General features: G+C 42.2%; 1 long non-coding RNA gene across 1 annotated transcript in view; it reads left to right on the plus strand.

Moving 5' to 3' along the window:
* Nucleotides 1–15,518, plus strand: part of LOC111647838 (uncharacterized) — an 83,110-nt gene that overhangs the window by 758 nt on the left and 66,834 nt on the right. Inside the window, exon 2 of the long non-coding RNA XR_002760077.2 lies at nucleotides 9,285–9,342. This is a non-coding gene — a long non-coding RNA (uncharacterized LOC111647838). The remainder of the gene's footprint in view (nucleotides 1–9,284; nucleotides 9,343–15,518) is intronic.

Raw genomic sequence — 15,518 nt, forward strand, 5'->3', positions numbered from 1 at the left:
ACGAGAGGGAGGGAGGGTGAAGCCGTGAAAGTGGAACCAGTGATGGTGTGATTGTTGCTGTCTGGAAGGTCGATTATCTGCATTTTCGTGCAGCAACAAACCAGCCCTGCCTGTCTGTAGCTACCCGCGTCTCGGCGGGGGGGGGGGGGGGGGGGGGGGGTGATCCACAGAAGTTCACCTGCAAAATCCCCCCTAAAAATGATCTCCATGACAACCCGACAATCACTGTTGAAAAGTGAGTTGAAGTTGTGACCTTAGCGCACTCGCTGTGGTATTTCCTTGTTGCTGCTACAGTGAGGCATTCCTCAGATAGTGAGGCACAGGCTGGTTTCCACAGCAGCTTTGTGTTGTTGTCGTTGTTGTTGTTGTTGCTGCTGCTGTTGTTGTTGTTGTTGTACAGTTTGTCTCCAAAGGTGGAAACTGTTTTAAAGGCGAGTTCTTTTTCTAAAAGGCAGTGACTTTATCTCATATGCTCATCGTTTGTTTCCTCTTTTTCTCTGTGTGTGAGAGAGAGAGAGAGAGAGAGAGAGAGAGAGAGAGAGAGAGAGAGAGAGAGAGAGAGAGAGAGATGGTGGGTGGTGCGCTGGCTGGTTCCGGGAATGTTCCATGACGTGTTGCCGTCTAGAGAGGGGCCCCGGCCGGGGAGACTCCGACTCACGGCCCGGCCCTTCTCTTTCTCTCTCTCTCTCTCCCTCTCTCCCTCTCTCTTTAACAAGCCTCTTGTGCTGGAAAAAAATATCCGAGTGTTCCTTCGCTGCATTTTCACAGAAGAGATTTCAAACCTCGTCCTATCAGCGAGTCATAATCCCGTGATCTCTGCAGGGGAGCTCTCCTTCCACCCTTTTTCACAGACAGGTCAGGGGTCAAAGGTCAGGGTCAAACGCTGCTGTGTGGCAACAGGAGGGAGCTACTCAAGGACACTCCATCAGGCTGGATGATTGGCAGCAGGTGGTGTGAGCTGCAGGTCTGAAGCAGCTGAAGGACACGGTGCTGCCCAGCTGCTGCCAACATGACTGTGTTTCTCTGATGTTTAATATGTGACAGGAAGCTGAAATAAAGCCGGTGGAAATCAAACATTAACTTCTGCACTAGAGCTTGCAGTAAGTAAGTGGATAAATAAATCTGATTTAAATATGAGCTTTATTTTTTACAAACTTTACTGTCAAGTCGATGTTGTTTCATCGTCTTTGTTGTCAGGGGCAGCAGCTAATTTTAAACGAAGGATTGACAGTGTAAAGGTGGTATTTATAGAAAGGATGAAAAGCTGCGCTGCAGCTTCAGAAAATGGAAGAAACAAATGAGCCGTGACTTAAAGAGAAAACTGAAACCCACCTCAGACGAGGATGAGGAACGCTTTGTTGCTGTTTACTGAAGCCGCTCAAAGAAGAAGCAGGAACTTGTCCTGACTCTGTGTCCGCGGTGGTGATGAGGTCACAGTCCTGTAGCCGTGGAGATCGTTTGGTGAGTGTGTGTGTGTGTGTGTGTGTGAGAAAGAGAGAGAGAGAGTACGCACAGGGAAAGGCCGACCTACGTACCATCTGTCTCACTGCCACCTCAGATGGCCATCGTGGTGTAGTGCGTAGGAGCGAGTGTCCGTGCACACACACACACACACACACACACACACACACACACACACACTCTGTTACCACAGAGAACGTGCACGAAGTGTGAGTTGATTTTCTGCACTAAACATTCAATGAATGTATTACCCAGGCCTTGTGGGGGCTCTGTATGAGTGTGAGTGTGAAGTGCACTTACCGATATTCAACACACTACAGTTGTGTAGTGTAGAAATCACTGCTGCAGCAGATCTGACGCTGCGACGTGTGTCGACCTGTGTGAAATGAAAATAAACATCTGTGGGTGAAAATGGAGGGAGGGCAAAAGAGCAAAAAGAAGAGTGAAAGAACATCAACAAGCTGCTGCATTAGCAGCTGTGTCACACTGGCCTGTTGCAGCTAGCATTTAGCCGCCTAGCTTAGCTACCACTGCTGCATTAAACGAAGTCAGTGTTTTCTGGGTAATTGTATTTGTTGTTCATTGTCTTTGTTTGACTATTTGTAGCTTGTTGTTGCTGTTGTTTTTTTAGTTTTTTTAGACTGAGCATCTGTGTGTTTTTATTCCTCCGCCCGGCGACAGTCAGAGTGGCAGCCATATTGTTTTCAGGCTGTCCGTCCGTCCGTCTCATTCTCGTCGACACGATATCTCAGTAACACCTTCAAGGAACTTCTTTAATTTTGGCACAAACATTCATTAGGACTCGAGGATGAACTGATTTTGGGGGGGAAAGGTCAAAGGTCAAGGGCGTGGTGACTCCTGCAGGAACAGTGTCGTCCAGTTTAAGTGGCACGAATCAGAAACAGCTCAAACGTTACATCAGCTTTAGTGTTTGTGATCTCATTGATTAGCGATCGTGGTGATTACGGAGAGTCGGGTCACATGGTGGTGATATGAGCACCTGTTCACCTGTCTGCCACTTTCTTTTTGATCACTGTGGTTATTTTGATCTTAATTTCGTGTTTGTTATAATAATTTTCCTTTTTGTTGTTTGTTCTTTAATGTATTTTGGACCTGAATCGGGGATGATGGTAACCGTAACCATCCCCCGGACCCCCTAATTTAGGCACACTGCATTTCAGTGTCATGAGCTCAGGCGGACGTTGGTGCCGTCCTGTTAAAAGTACGGAAGCCTGTTTGGATTTTATTTTCTCTACGGATTCGTTTCTCGTGTTGAATTCATCCCATTTCTTCTTTTCATTTCTTTCTCATGTGTGTGTATCTGATGTTGTAGCCGTCAGCCTCTCTTCCTGTCTGCCTCTGTGTGTGTGTGTGTGTGTGTGTGTGTGTGTGTGTGTGTGTGTGTGTGTGTGTGTGTGTGTGTGTGTGTTAGCTGGCTGCAGATGTGATATGGTTGCATTTGCTGCCAATTAACGCACACGCATCATAGCTGGAGAATTTGAAATGACTTCAGATGTATGGCATGGTGTGATGAAGTAACACACACACACACACACACACACACACACACACACACACACACACAATCAGTCATCATTTGCTCATTACAGCGTCTCAGATTTGAACACCTGCTTGTTTTTTCCATCTCACTTCAGATTAATTGGAATCCGTAGGGTTTTTTGTTTTTTTTTGTTTTTTTTTGATGCTTTGTCAAATAATTCATCATTAACTTGGTTTAAAGACGGAGTTTTGGTCCAAGTGAAATCCAGTTCATCAGGTTTGAAGAGTTTGACCTTTAACCTTCTTCAATACTAGATTCAATAGAGGACACATTGATTCATTTCTCTGCCTCATACAGTTTGTTATTGTGACGCCTCAGGGTGGATCAGTGATGGACCTCAAACACAGTTTTGTTTGTGTGTGTGTGTGTGTGTGTGCGTGCGTGCGTGCATGTGTGCGTGCATGTGTGCGTGCGTGTGTGCGCGCGCGTGTGTTTGTGTTTGTGTGTGTGCGCATGTGATCACCTGAGAGCTGTAGAGGAACCTGAGAGTGCTCTGGTGAGCGAGGTCCTGACAGCGACGGCTAAATTATTAAGACACACACACACACACACACACACAGACACAGACACACACACTAAAAACACTAAATAAACTTGGTGGTCGAGGAGTGAGAGCGACCTACAGTACAAGAAGAAGAGATAAAAGAGGAAGGAAGAGGAGATGAGGGAAGAAGAGGAGAAAGAAGGACAAAATGTTGGGAGAGGAGAAGAGAGGAAACAGGAGGAGAGGAGAGAGGACAGGAGAAAAGCAATCAAGTAAAGAAACAAAAAAGAAAAGAGGTGAAGAATGTAAATAAGAGGAGAGGAGACAAGGTGAGGAGGGAAGAGGAAAGGAAACAAGTGCAGAGAAGAGGAGATGGGAGGAAGAGGAGGAAAAAGAAGGAGACGAGGAGGAACAGAGAGCAGGAAGAGGGGAGGAGAAAGGATGAGAGGTTTCCAAGCTGTAGCAACAGAGGAGTGTGTCTGTTCTGTCAGCTGCTGACACACTTTTCATCTGTGTGTGTGTGTGTGTGTGTGTGTGTGTGTGTGTGTGTGTGTTGTCCTCAGCTGTATAAAGGGAAACTCTCCCTCTCTCTGCAGTCAGCTGAGGACAATTTTCATCCCAAGAGCCAATCAGCAATCACCTTGCTGCTGATTGACAGGTCTGTTGCTCCACACCAGCCAATCACAGCGCAGCTTTTTAACAGGAATGGACACATGATCGTTCTCCTTCGTTTTGTGCTTGCTAGAAAGAGAGTGTGTGTGTGTTTATGTGTGTGTGTGTGTGTGTGTGTGTGACAGAGATATTGTAACTGGATCTCTCTTTACTCAAAGGGAGGCTGTCAGATGTGTGTACGTGTGTGTGTGTGTGTGTGTGTGTGTGTGTGTGTGTGTGTGGCTTTTTAAATGGACAACAGGATGATGATTGAGAGAGAGAGAGAGGGAGAGAGAGAGGGAGAGAGAGACCTTTATCCAAACTGGCCTACTTTCTCCTCAGCTCATAATTAGCTTCACTTCATACATTTATGCATCAGACAGTGAAGCTAAATCAGTGTTTTGTAATCAGAAAATCCCAAACTGCCATTATCTGCCTCCCCCCTCCCTGAACACTGCCACTACACTGGATGGATTAAACATCACGTGCAGCGTGAACGTACTGTACGCAGAGGAACACTCCACATATAGAGCTTTTCACAAGGGTGGGGATGGTCTGTACTGAGCCACTATCTCATTTGAATAACCCCGTTAAAGGTGGCTTTTCCCTTGACGACATATTGAAGGTGTAAGAGCAGTAACTAACTGACCGTTTCTTCTTGTACAATTCACACCTGCAGTATGTGAAACTTAGCGTTTAAACCCTGTCTCCTGTAGGAAATATGTTTCCATACAACGAGGCTCGTCCCTTCTTTCCTCACATAAAAGGTGGCAAGATTTCATTTTCTACCAACGACATGATGGTGCGTTATTAGTTTACGTATTTGGCAAGTTGCAAATGTGTTGACACTGAACACATCAGTAAAATATTCACATACAGTTTGTTTTGCTCCAATATATCTGGTTCTGGTTCTGCAGAACGAAATCCACTTGTGACTCCAGTTTATCAAACTGTTTGTGGTTCTGTTCAGACTCTCACAGCTCTTTGGTTCAGGTTTGGAAAAGATCCTGGTCTGGATTTAAAACAGAAAAAGTTCACACTGACTTCAGACACAACCTGTTTCTTAACATTAAAGAAAAAAAGCACGATTTTCCCAAATCAAACCGAAGAGGTTTTGTTGCCACGGACAGGACTGGGTTTCTGGTGACCGGTTATCCACCACAACCAGCCTCAGATAGCAAAATAAATCCGGCCCATACTTTTCCTCTGGCCCAGTTCACACTCGGTTCCTCGGCCCAAATCTGGCCCGTTCACAGCATGATTGTAAGATGCTACTTCCACATCTGGACCACTTCTGACTTGAGCCAGATGTGTATGTGGGCCAGACTCGGCCCAGGCATACGTAGGGCCAGAAGTTTCATTTTGTTATCTGGGTCTAATATCAGTCGCGCTTCATTCATTCAGAAAATCTGTTTCTTTTGAAAATAATCCAGCTCACGATTAAGTTTCCTACAAAAGGTATTTGTTGTTGTGGTTTAGTTGTTGAAACAGGGTTGAGTTGTTGACCTACAGGTACTAAACATATCTTTACTTTGTTGTGTAAATCAGTTTTAGGTGAACAACAAACACAAAGAGCTTACATTACCTTTCCCTGTCACTGCTCAAGAATATAACCCTCCCTGACGTTCAGTGGAAAGCTGCTGATGTGAAGCAGTAGGAACTCTCTGGTTTGCATTAGCAATGGATTAACACAGCAGCAGCTTGTAGCCAGCTAGTTAGGGTTGGTTTCTACTAGCTGACTCTATTTTGGATGATTGGGTGAAACAGTCTTTAAGTTAAATGCTTGAAATTGTTGTTGTTGTATTTAATTTTACAGGTTCAGGACATGTCATCCTAGCTTAGCGCAAACGCTGGTAGCAGAGGGAATTAGCTAGCCTCTGGCGTCGTATCAAGTTAGCTAGCAAGTTAGCCAACAGCACATCAAAGGCTAACTTGGGATGTTTGACTAAATAAAATGTCCAAAATATTCATGTACATAAGAAACTGTGCCCTGCTGTTTGCGCTAACATTAGCTTCTTACTAAGCTAACAGCTCAGAAAAACCCAAGTGTCTTTGATTTCTGTTTGTATAAGTGTGAAATACAAGAGATATAACTTATAAACAGACCTCTGACAGAGCTGGGCTCGTAGTTTCCCCTTGATTTCCATATTTGTACAATGCTAAACATCTAGCGGCTAAACCAACAAGCACAGAGATGATTTGACCCCTGGTGAGAAAACAAGTTTATTTAACTAAATTATCCCAGTTTATCCTTTAAGCAAACAAATCTCTCAACAAATGATCAAAGATCAACATACAAAACATTCAGTTAGACATTTCACCAAAGAATAAATCTTTACTTCCTGGACTGTTAGTCTTCATGGTTTTAGCTCTTAAATATAAAGTTAAATAAATTGATTTTGATGATACTTATATTTATTAAAACCAAATTAAATTAAAATCAAATTAAGATTAATTAAACTCTAATCATGTACAACTCAAACCATGTCATTGTTCATATTCATTGATAGATAACTGATCAAATATAGATGTTATTTCCAGCAGCTCTGTTTTAGTATGGTTAAAATAAATGTTTCACTCATCTAAATCACCAGTAACCATCAGTGTGTGATATCAGTCACTCTGCCGCTACTTTGCACGACCGCTCAACAGTCATACGGCGAGAAATTGACACGGTCGCCCCCACAGATGTGAAACTAGAACCAGAGCACGTTAAAAGACAAAACCAGGGGGTAGAGTTTTGACTAAAGTGTGAAACTCTCACTTTCATGCTTCACCACCGTCTCTCTATATGCGTATGTAAAACCCTGCTATTCTCTGGGGGATGTCCAAAGGCATTTTGGGAAATGTAGGAAATCTAGATGACGTACACGAGGCAGGTTTAGGTAAAGCAGGGAAATCAAGAAATAGTAAATTACAAACTTCGTTATTAAATGCTTCCTGGAATGAGCAGACTGATGACGACTGTTGGTGTAGGGTAAGTTTATCTGAGGGGGATTTATTACAGTAATTGACCTCTCAAAATACGTCTGTGGTGCTTTCTTAATGACACTGTGTCAATATTTAATGTCACTCTATATATGTATATAAGTAAATCTATGAAATGTAATTTTCTTAATTAAAAACATAAAAGATAAAGACAACGTGGTGTAAACTGTATTATAAAATTACAATTTTCAGTGCAAAAAATATGTAATTTATCTTTTTTTTGTTTTGTATTATTTGAGGAACTACGATAAGTAAATTCAGATTGTTCGTATTTTTCATTGCAAATCAATACAAAATGTAAAAAAAAAAAAAAGTTTAAGAAAATCTGTAGTAAAATGTCTTATAATTGTATTATACAAATTTTAATATTATTAATAATGATAAATTTTATTTTCAAATAATATGTTTGATAATATTCGTAAATTATTATAAATAAAACAAAATAATTTTTAATAATAGATACATAATTGTATTATAAAAAATACCATTTGCGCTACAAAAATTATGTAATTTAGCTTTTTTTGTTAATAATTTGAGGATCTATAATAAGTAAATTCAATGTGTTTGTATTAAAATCAATATAAAACGATAAACCTTAACATACATCACTATGATAATCTGACCTGTGTGCCGCTCCCAGGCTTCTCTGCCCAGTGACTGTTAGTGGTGGCACAATGAAAACACAGACAGTTACTGCGTCAGGTGTAGGTTGAGTTATTTGCATATCCATACAAAAGATAAAACACTTCAAAAAATATCAGGGGTTGAAAAGAAATCCAATCTGAGCGAGTGAGACAGAACAGAAACCCCAACGGGCTTTAAAAAAAAAACAACACCCAAAAGAAAAAAGTGACAAAAGGAAAGTGAAAATCAAGATGACAAACGGATGACACCCGTGATCCGACACTGAAACAGCCTGTCATCTGTTTTTATTTGTTTATTGTTGAATTCATCGAAGGGTTTTGAAATGTCAGTGTCAAACACTAAGAAAACAACAGAGACTTTGGGGAGCGGAGAAGTTTTTTAGAAATTTATGATTACAAACCGCAGGATCAGCATGTCACCGCTGTTGTCGGGGAGATTTGACAAAAACAACACGGATATTTTCTTATTTTCCCGACATAGATTTAAACACAACGTTGACATTTATACGCTGAGAGACTCGTGACCTTTTGACCTTTTAAAAAACATTTTTAAAATGCTAACAATCCGTGCTTTCATTTCTTACATTACATGGCCAAAAGTATGTGGACGATCCTTTTCCACCAGGTGTTGGAGCCTCTCTGCAGGATTCACTCGTATTCACACGTGGCATTAGAGCATTAGTGAGGCCCAGCACTGGTGTTGGGTGATTAGCTCTGGCTCACAGTCAGAGTCCCAGTTTATCCCAAAGGTTCTGAATGGGGTGGAGGTCAGGACTCTCCACACCATGGAGCTGGCTTTGTGCTCAGGGACTCTGTCCTGCTGAAACAGGGACGGCTCAAACACAAAGCTTGGAGTAACTGTCTGAATTATCCTTGTGTGCTGCTGGATGGAAATACACTTATTAGCTTTGGAGAATAGGCTGTGCTACTACAATTTGCCACCAGTCCTTTGTGTGGAGCATTTGCCAAGAAACCAGTGGAGATCAAATGTCATTTTCACACTTTAGTTTTGTACGAATTAAATCAGAATGACAATAAACACATATAGACAAAGATAAAACAAGCAAGTAACTGCGCGTCAGATATCTTAACAGTTTAACACTAAGATAAAATATAATATTATTCAGCTAGCTTTATGGATGCTGGCTTGTTAGCTTCAGACAGAGCAAGGCTAGCTGTCCCCCCTGTTTCCAGGCTTCGAGTGAAGCTAAGCTAACTTTAACTGACAGATATGAGAGGGTCTTACCTAACTGAACAGCAGAAAACAAATACGCATGTTTTCCCTGAATGTTGACTGATGCTTTAAGGTTTCTCTGAATTGGAACTGGAGGCAAAACAGCTTCAATCCAAATGTACACACATGCATCAGGACCAGGGTGTCCACACATAGCTTTGGGCCATGCAGTGGGACATCACCCCCCCCCCCCTCTTTTATGGATTTACATAAAAGTACAAACAGGTCTTTATAATGTTGTCTGTCTCTTTGTCCCTCCAGGGACTGTGACCAGTTGTGGACTTGCTAAACTGGACCAGGGAACAAACAGTTACACCAGGTAGGACCTGCCAAACTGATGACTCTGTGTGTGTGTGTGTGTGTGTGTGTGTGTGTGTGTGTGTGATGGATATAGCTTGCACTCAAACACAACGAGCTAAACACAGGTAGAGTTACCATTCGACAGGAAATTAAGATATTTTAAAGCTCCATGTTTCTTCTTCTGTGTTTTATTTGAAGTGTTGATCCATCAGAAGATATAAAAATCATCTCAGTGTAGTTTTACATCTCCTCTCTCAGGCTTCTCTTTGCAGCTCTAGTAACAACAGGTCTGTGAGCCAATCAGAAGAGAGGAGGCTCTGAGCCTCTCTCTTCTGATTGGCTGACTGTTTTCTGAGTGATCCAATAAAAATAAAGCAGATTTCAGGTAAAAACACTCAGAGAAACCAAATCCTGCAAGGTTTGGATGGTGGGTCCAGGTGGGCGGGGCTTGGTGACTGCTTTGTTGTGACATCACAAAGTTCCAGAAGTCCTGACGGCTGGTTTTAAGGCTCAGTTTCTGAATACAGGCTGTGTGCATTTCTCTGTGGACTGAGGCTTTGATACTTTCACAGTATTAATATAGAAGCTAGAGCTGATCTATAATCACACTACACATGGACACACACCTTTACACTGGAGGAGCTTTAAACATTACAGCAGGTGAAACGGTGAGCTGAGGTCAAACATGAGGATAGATATAATAGTTAGCAGGTGGACAGTGACACAAAATATTAGTTAACATGTATGACATGAAGATGACATGGTTCTGGTGGAAAGAGCTGACAAAATGTTTTAAAACAGATAAAAAAATATGAATGTAAGTAAAATTACCTCAAGTAAATTCCCTAAATTCCCTGAACCTTGTTTAAACTACGATTTCAATATGGAGAAATTTCACCATAAGATCATTTTAATCACCCGACAGGAAGTGAGAGCATCTGAAAAACAAGGAGAAAATGGTGGGAAGAGACTTTCTTTGTAATAATAACCATCATTACGATTTTAAAATGGCTGATGCCTTTGTCATGAGAGAGAGAGAGAGAGAGAGAGAGAGAGAGAGAAAGAGAGAGGCTCACACAGAGAAACAGACGGCAAGACAAGCAGAGAGTTGAGCTGTATTCATTTAACCAGAATTACTCTTGCTGCTTTTTCCCGGCTGGTTGCCGGGGCAACCGGCCAGCTTCGTTACCGGAGGTATCACCTCGGCCGGGAGTGTAAATGAAAAAGCTCACTTTAACAGCAGCTTCTGCCAACATGTAAAGTTTCTGTAACGTGCTGGAGTGTAACTCTGCTCCGCAGCAGAGACTCTGCAGCTGTTTATTATATTATATAATCATTTCATCTTCAGGGTGAAGAGGAAGAAACTGTGAAGCTGCGTGATGTCAAACAGTTTGATGCAATGATGAAAATAAAAATTAATATTTGCTCAGTTTCTTGTTACAACAGGAAGTTTTTTTGTTCTAACGGCACAAATCAAAGTTTCTCATTTCATTATTATTAAAAATGTTTTTATTTCAATCAGATCAAGGATTTTAGGTGGTAATAAGAAAATATCACAGTATAATTTGTTGTTATAACAACATTTCTTGTTACAACTGAATCATTTGCACTAAGAACAAGAAATATTTGTCTTTATAATATGAAAAAATGAGAAAAGCATCTTAATAAAATTAGAAAATACGTCACTTTTCTTGGGTTTGTTAAGAGATGACACCACGATAACAGAGGAAACTTTCTACTGAGCTGATAATGATCATTAGCAAAGATTTCCTCCGAATCGCATTCAAATCTAGACAAAATCTGCTATGACAAAATACTCCAGTATCATCCTTCACCTTTCTCCGATCGGTTGTTTCACTCTGAAACAACAAAGTGAAGTGGATGCCGGCTTCATCAGAAGAATCAGACATGAAGCGATGGTAGAACACGTGACATTAAATGACCTGTTCAATATTTACACTGATAAATAATCATTAATGCAGATTTCATGAAGTCAAGGTTGAAAGTCAGTTTTTTAAACTCAGAAATTTAGGTCATATTTCACACCTGAGAAGTTCAGTGAGGTCCTCTATAACCAGGTACAGTGTGTGTGTGTGTGTGTGTGTGTGTGTGTGTGTGTGTGTGTGTGTGTGTGTGCGCGCGTGGGTGTGCGTCAGCCGTGTCACTTCCTCTTCCTGTGCCATAGACGGCTTCGTATCAAGGATGAGATGAACGATGTCATCCAAACGCTGCCCTGTCTCTCTCTGTCTCCCCCCTCACTCTCACATCACTCCTTCCTCTAAATGTGCTCTCACCCACGACTGTGTGTGCGTGTGTGTGTGTTTGTGTGTGTGTGCGTGTGTGCGTGTGTGTGTGTTTGTGCGTGTGTGACACTATGAAGTTTAAAGGCCCACACGTTTGTGCTTTGAGGTGTAGATAGTAATCTCTGCTTTGCATGATCTATTTCTGTTTACTGACGGACACACACACATACACACACACACACACACACACACACACACACACACACACACACACACACACACAGGATGTGCGTCAGTGCTTGCAGATTGTGCACATGCTACAGTGTGTTAGGTGGGTAATGAGGACATCGAACGTGACAAATGTCAACGGCTGCTCCAAAGTAGGAGAGAGAGAGAGAGAGAGAGACTATGGCAGAAAGTAAAAATAATTGATCATTTGTAAGTTGATTAGTGATGAAGATGAGTATTGATAAATGAACATGTGATGAAGGCTGATGATCACTGTGCAGCTTTTCTCCCAGTTTGTCCTCCTCATTACCATCTCTCTCCTGCACATGATCATAGAGACATTTACACATATTGAACCTTATGGTCACTCGACACACTCTCTTTCATAATAATAATAATAATAATAATAATAATAATAATAATAAATCACAGCATTAGATTCACACCTTCATCACACCGCTCAGTGAAACATCAAGCTCTTCTTCTCTCATTTATTCAGGTTATTCCTTTAATAGTAAACATGCAACAACAGACGGAGAAGACGGACAGTCCGGTTCTGTAAGACGAATAAATAAATCAAGAGAGGGAGAGAGAGAAGCGACTGAACAGCTGAGCAGCAGCGACATTAAAAAAACATGAAAAACAGCTGATAATGCCAATGAATGAAGTGAAATAACAAAAAGAAAAAAGAGAGTTAGAGCGAGAGGGAGGGACTGGGGACCAAATGGATACGGGCGCCATGGTAACCACAGAGTTGGTACATTGAGAAGTACACTGAAAATGAAAAAAAAAACAAAACAGTAGTGGACAGAAAGCCACTGAGAGCCTCACGTCGATCCCTGTTCACTGATTGGTTAAAAACCTGAGCAGGAAGTGACTCTCACACACACACACACACACACACACACACACACACACACACACACTAGTATGTTAAAATAAAGAAAGTAAAAACAAAAAGAAGAAGAAGAGGAAGCGTGTGTATGTTCTGTTGCCATGGTGACCACGGCTTGGTACGACGGATGCAAGCTGTGCCCTTGACAGCATCACATGGAGAGGGAGTTGTACGAACACAGACACAGACACACACACACAGACACACACACACACACACACACACACACACACACACAGAGGACGAAATGATGATGATCATGTGTATTGACGAGCAGCTGTGTCTAAATGAATGGCCTTTGGGTGAGCATCTTCTCCCTCCCTCCCTCCCTCCCCCCTCTTCCTTGTTCTAAATGTGTGTGTGTGTTTGTTCGTGTGTGTGTGTGTGTGTGTGTGAGAGAGATAACAGAGCAGCAGAATTTGAATGGCATTATGGAGTATGACTGTTGCCGCGACAACTGCAGTTAGTTTGGTTCTCATTTCCTCCAGGTACCCAGAAGTCCAGTGGCCTCTTTGTTTGTTCATTCAAATCGCAGGGAAAGCAGCGTGTGTGTGTGTGTGTGTGTGTGTGTGTGTGTGTGTGTGTGTGTGTGTGTGTGTGTGTGTGTGTGAGGGTTAGACTTAGTTTTAGGGTTCAGGTTAGAATCAGGTTTAAATTGGGGTTAGAGTGAGAGGATTATGAATGGTTAAGTGTCCTCACATAACGCGTGTGAATGCTTGTGTGTGTGTGTGTGTGTGTGTGTGTGTGTGTGTGTGTGTGTGTGTGTGTGTGTGTGTGTGTGTGTGTGTGTGTGTGTGTGTGTGTGTGTGTGTGTGTGTGTGTGTGAGGGTTAGACTTAGTTTTAGGGTTCAGGTTAGAATCAGGTTTAAATTGGGGTTAGAGTGAGAGGATTATGAATGGTTAAGTGTCCTCACATAACGCGTGTGAATGCTTGTGTGTGTGTGTGTGTGTGTGTGTGTGTGTGTGTGTGTGTGTGTGTGTGTGTGTGTGTGTGTGTTAGGCAGAGAGTGTAGCAGTGTGTCAGAGCACCGTGCAGCACAATAAGGAGCTTTGGTTTCACTTCCGCATCGTTCCTCATGCAAATTACGCTTTGTTGCTTCTGCAGGCTGCACATTTCCTGTACATGCTCTATATATATATATATATATATATATATATATATATGTGTGTGTGTGTGTGTGAGTAAGTCAATGCTCTGCATAAGAAGTGTATGTCTGCGTGTGTATTTGCGTGGGTCAGTGCATGTGTAATCAGTGTCAGTGTTAGTGTGTGCACATGTGTGTACTTGGTGGTTTACCTGCTTCTCCACTCAGCCGCAGTCTCCACACACAGAGGCTAATAAACAGTGCTAACAGAGTGCAGCCATGCTAGCAGCTCTGTGAGGTCAGCATGAAAACACGCTCATAATGACAGTGGTAACATGCTAATGTTAGCTGGTTTGAGTGAGGAAGACGGCGGTGAGAGCCTGTGGCGTGTTAGCATGCTAAAGATAACAGTAGAGACGAGGCTGATGGGAACGACAGCAGTTTGTGGCCACAAATTTAAATGTTTGCTAAACAAAGAGTCAGATACGCATCAGAGTCATTTGCATAATAATGGAGTATCCATGAATGTCTGTGCTGAAGATTCTGTGTGGAGACAGTTTAGTCTGGAACCAAGCGGTGGATCCTTGTTTTAGTGAAATGTAACACACACGACTAAATCTTAGAAAAACATCAGTTAAAGGGGAGAAGAAATAAAAAACAGATGGAAACATCAGTGGACAGGTGGCAACAGGTTGTTCTGACTCAATTAGTCAGGGGGCAGTTTCACACAGATACGTCAGACAGGTGTGTAGTGCTGGTCTGATGTCAGTCAGACTGTTTCACTAAAATACACACTGACTCATTTTAAGAGGAAACATTAGACACTTTACCTCCAGGCTAACTCAGGCCAAGGACCAATGTTACCATGGTAACAATCAATGACACCTACCCTGATCAGTAGCACCCAACAACAAGTAACAGGAAGACATGGCTCCCATAGAGGAGGGAAACAGGTTTTAGAGACGGCAGCCATTTTCTTTTTATTTCTCTTCAGTAAAACGTCCTGTAACTGTTGAATTCTTCCTGAAGATAAACATGTTCTGCTGAAGGTGAACGGAGCTCAGAGGTTGGATGCGGTTCCTCGGTCGCCCATTTTTTTATATTGGAAAAAGTCTCAATTTACCCAGAATTCATAGCACCACAGTCCGTCTTAAGATAGTCAAGAACTAAACAGATGAATTCAGTCTCTCTGAAGTCTGACTGTTTGTCAGATTTAAGACACAGTCAGAGTCTGTCTCTCAAACCGACCGCAGACCTTCATCAGTCAAAGTTCAAAGGTCATCATGAACGACCATTAGTGCCAGACTCATTGTTTTCATCCCAAACAGTAACAAACAGAAGTAAACACTCATGATTATACAAAACTAAGCAACAGTAAAAAGATGAGTAATAAATATAGGAACTCTAGAGTTGTTCTGATACTTCCTAAAGTACCACATCAGGTGTCGGTGAATACAATCCGATACCAGCTGTTCAAATATTTTTAATGCAATGGCATCGGATCGGTTACTCGGTATCGTAAAACATGGTGTTGGTACATCTCAACCGTAGACTGTAAACAAAGATGGCCATCGCCGCCGTGACGTTACCCACAGGTTGCTGAAGCTCAGAGTGAGCTGCTCCACCGTCGCCATCTTGGCAGTGTCTGACTCCGCCTCTTAACTGCCAGCTATTCCAAAAATGGGCAAAGAGGAGGGGCATGGGTGGAGCCGGCAAACGTACGCTCACCGACCTGTCACTCAAA

Source organism: Seriola lalandi, unplaced genomic scaffold (assembly GCF_002814215.2).
Source record: "Seriola lalandi dorsalis isolate HSWRI2012SDOR001 ecotype SW California unplaced genomic scaffold, Sedor1 jcf7180002055009, whole genome shotgun sequence".
NCBI classification, from domain to species: Eukaryota; Metazoa; Chordata; class Actinopteri; order Carangiformes; family Carangidae; genus Seriola; species Seriola lalandi.